The sequence below is a fragment of the Vipera ursinii genome, assembly GCF_947247035.1.
Source record: "Vipera ursinii genome assembly, chromosome: Z".
Lineage (NCBI taxonomy): Eukaryota > Metazoa > Chordata > Lepidosauria > Squamata > Viperidae > Vipera > Vipera ursinii.
The window spans coordinates 39,701,816-39,705,880 of record NC_139517.1 but is presented as its reverse complement, the minus strand read 5'-3'; the positions used below and the strand labels follow the sequence as shown (position 1 = coordinate 39,705,880).

The 4,065-nt window shown below is 42.5% G+C and overlaps 1 long non-coding RNA gene across 1 annotated transcript; it reads right to left on the bottom strand.

The window, feature by feature from the left end:
• Positions 1-422: 422 nt before the first annotated feature.
• LOC310649799 lies at positions 423-3,105 on the bottom strand. Its single transcript, XR_014494314.1, has 3 exons — positions 2,547-3,105; positions 1,198-1,284; positions 423-478 (listed from the first exon to the last, which is right to left on the bottom strand). It is a non-coding gene; the product is annotated as an uncharacterized lncRNA (long non-coding RNA).
• Positions 3,106-4,065: the final 960 nt, after the last annotated feature.

The following is a 4,065-nucleotide window of genomic DNA, read 5'->3' as shown; positions in this document are numbered from 1 at the left end:
CGGATACTATCACTGTTAACAGCCTTTCCCAAATAGCAGAACTCATGAAAGTACCTTTTATCATCCAGAAGGACCTTTATTTGCATGCAGAGAAGAGTACAGCAAAACAAGGTGAGGTAGATGATGCATAGACGGTATTTTCAAGGTCAAAAGACAGTAACAACTCACAGTGTCTGCATGTGTATCTGCCGGTTATGGAGGAGGAGATGAAACACAAAGGAACAAGAAGAAGAAGGAAGTCCATCCCAGAAAGGGGAGGGGTGAAGGCACAGAGTCAGGAGAAGGAGGAAATACGTCATAACATAGGGACAGAATAGGGAGGGGCTGGCTCTGAGTTAGCATGCTGTTATTTTCCCCAAAACAACCACATGGTGGCAGCACACTCCCCATCTGGTATTACGAATACCACTATAAACTTATAACGGGTATTTATTCAAATGCAAATACATGATTGTGATTTGCTTGTTGTCTTCAAGGCCTGAAATATATAAGAAATAAACATGCATACATATTGCAATAATAAGAATTGCCATTACAGGTCTAAAATAGTCTAAATTAAAGTTGAAATCACTTTTCTTCTTGAAGTCAGGATCCAACCAGGAAAGGCGATGAGTTCAGTCCTCAAGGGGCAAAAGCAAGACAAGCTCTGTGATGGGTCTGATGAAAGTTTTTGGTCTTTCAATTCTTGAGCTTGTTGGTCCTTGAGCAGAACAAGGTCTCTAACTTGGAGATTGGGGTGAAGATGAGACATTTGTGACTGAACATGATTTTGTTGCTTCCCGCCATGTTGCTCCCCGCCATAATTTGAGGCAGGGTTGGATGCAGGTGGTTGCTGTGGATTGCCCAGAATTGGAGCAGGATGCATAGCTGTAATGTGCTTGTCGCTATTGCATTCTGTGCACTTGACAGAGGCTTTACAATCTTTAGCAAAATGGTTATATGAAGCACAGCACCTGTAGCATATTCCAAGTTTTTGGAGAACCTCTTTCTGCTCTTGTACAGTCTTTGCTCTAAGCTCACGACATTTCCTAAGAGGGTGAGGTTTTTTGTGAATAGGGCACTGGCGATTAGGATTTTCATCTCCACCACCTGAACCACTCTGTTGAGGAGGAGATGGTACAGGAGGTGAGAAGTCCGGGTTTTTTTGTAAACACAGCTCTACGTAAGTCTCTGTGTTGAGCTGCTGTGTTAACATACCTTGGTGATGATGATGGAGCAGGCACATTGGATTCACCGAAGTTGAAGCTGGGATCATTTCTTATCCAGGCTTGGTGGCTGATGAACCTGCAAAAATATGAGAATGAGGGAAAAGAAACACCATGGCGTCCTTTGTAATCTGAGCCTTGCTGTGTCCATTTCTCCTGCAGGCCATATGGCAGTTTTGACACCACTGTATTGACACCATGGGAGGTGTCCAGGTAGCTTAGACCAGGTAGACATGGGTCTGTTTTTGCCAATTCTATCTCTATGAGGAGATCACTTAGTTCCTGGAGCTTGTGATTGTCTTTGTTGCCTATCTTCGGAAAGTTTTGTAGTCTTTTGAATAGAGCATTCTCTAATGCTTCTAGGCTTCCGAAGGCTTGTTCAAGTCTTGCCCATGCAGCAGCGAGATCTGCGTCTGGAGAGTCAACATGTACTGATCTCAGTCTTTTAACACGATCTGCAGATTCTGGCCCCAGCCACTTTATGAGTAGATCGAGTTCCTCCTTGGCGGTAAGGTTGAGATCAGCAATAAAAGCTTTGAAGGTTGATCTCCAGGATCTGTAGTTCTCTGGACAGTCATCAAACCTTGAGAGGCTAGTGGTGATGAGCTCTTGATGAGTCATGTGTCTGGCACAGTCAGAATGGTCTGATCTCTCACTCCTTGATGCCAAAGAAACTTGTGGGACCCCTTGGGCATGAAGGTTCTCTGGTGAATAAGGGTGAGGTATGCCAGGATAGAATGACGTTGCAAGAGCATCTAGCTGTGGTATAGTCCCTAAGGCTTGTGCTGGCTGTCGATTCAACTGTTGTTTATTGCTGGAAGTTATGTTGTCATTGGTGAGAGGTGATGCAGTTTGAAGTGTTGGCGCACTTGTGTTGTGGTGTTGAAGAGGTGCAGGCTTTTGCAATTCTGGGGTCTCTGTGTGGTGAGTCACGACAGCGTTGTTCGTAGGAAGTACAGAAGATGGCGCACTTGTGTTGTGGTGTTGAAGAGGTGCAGGCCTTTGCAGTTCTGGGGTCTCTGTCTCTTTAAGCAGATGAACTGTAGCTTAGATAGGGTTTATAACAAAGTCCAATGTACAGAAACAGTTTTCAGCTTTGCACAGGAAATGCTTATTAAGCTTGTGCTTTCACAAGATGGTGGATTTGCACTGAGCTTGCTTGCAGATTACACACACTCATATGGATTGCAGGCAGTAGGAATTCAAACTGTCTTTTGACTATTCTGGATCAGACTGTCGTTTAATGATTTATCCCCTTGCTAAGACCCCTGTGCTGGCCTGTATAAGCGGATACTATCACTGTTAACAGCCTTTCCCAAATAGCAGAACTCATGAAAGTACCTTTTATCATCCAGAAGGACCTTTATTTGCATGCAGAGAAGAGTACAGCAAAACAAGGTGAGGTAGATGATGCATAGATGGTATTTTCAAGGTCAAATGACAGTAACGACTCACAGTGTCTGCACGTGTATCAGCCGGTTATGGAGGAGGAGATGAAACACAAAGGAACAAGAAGAAGGAGGAAGTCCGTCCCAGAAAGGGGAGGGGTGAAGGCACAGAGTCAGGAGAAGGAGGAAATATGTCATAACATAGGGACAGAATAGGGAGGGGCTGGCTCTGAGTTAGCATGCTGTTAATTTCCTCAAAACAACCACATGGTGGCAGCACAACATATATCAACTACCAATATTTATTTATTTATTTTATTAGATTTATATACCGCCCTTTCCCGAAGGACTCAGGGCGGCTTACAGGGTATTTAAAACAAGAAATACAAAAGTTAAAAACAATTTAAAAAATTACATCAATCCCTGAAAAAAAAGTAAAAACCCCAATTAAAATTAAAATTCTCAGCCTGGGCCAGAGAGCTCGAAGAGCCAGGTCTTCAGGTCCTGGCGGAATGAACGGAGGTCAGGGGCAGTCCTGAGTTCCACGGGCAGCTGGTTCCAGAGGGCAGGCGCACCCACTGAGAAGGCTCTCCCCCTGGGTGTTATCCGCCGGCAATATTAATTGGTGTGTAGTTCAAATATGTGCATACATATTTTTAGAATTGGATGTTTAGGAAATATTTATTCTAGTCCCAAATTAAAAAATAAATATACATTTCTTCTACTAGTATACCAAGTAACTTTCACATATCATATGACATTACAGTACCTAATTGGGAAACGAAATGCCTAAAGCAAACCCTGAGAGCAACAAGAACAAGGAAAAAAACTAAAGCAAATCATGATAATTTTATTCTTACAAACTTCCAGGAGATATCCATTTGACCACTTTGCACAACAGAACATTGAATTAAATGACTCTTGGTTTGAACTAGCAATGCTTTTAATATACAGTGCTGTTTATCAAGGCTGCATTCCTAACCAGGCAGTGAAGCCCTAGACTGGTCTTCCATCTCAATAACCATACATAGGATTCTGTTGTATTATGGTTAATTAGTATAGCATGTGAGTAACTGTATGGCAGCCCCGCCCCCTGGAATAGGTGTCTACTCTCCTGGAGTTGTCTACTCTCCTTAAGATCTGTTTTTGTTCCCAGGCCTGGTTTTACTGTGTTTGCAGAGGTTCTGTCATATTTTTCATTGTTATGGTTGCGTTCTGGTCTGGGCTATGTTTTGTTGTCATGTTTTAAATCATTATAATTGTATATTTTGATGGTGGAAGCTGTCCAGAGCCTTGGAGTGGGCAACCATAATTAATACTAATAAGAATAAATATACTCAGAGCTAAAACTGAAATTAAGAGAGAAGCAGGAGGTGTCCAAAAAGCTGAAAGTCCTACATTTGCTTTTTAAATGTATTGTGTGTTCTTGACTTTGGCCTTGCCTCACTTTCTTTTTAAAACTAGTGATTATG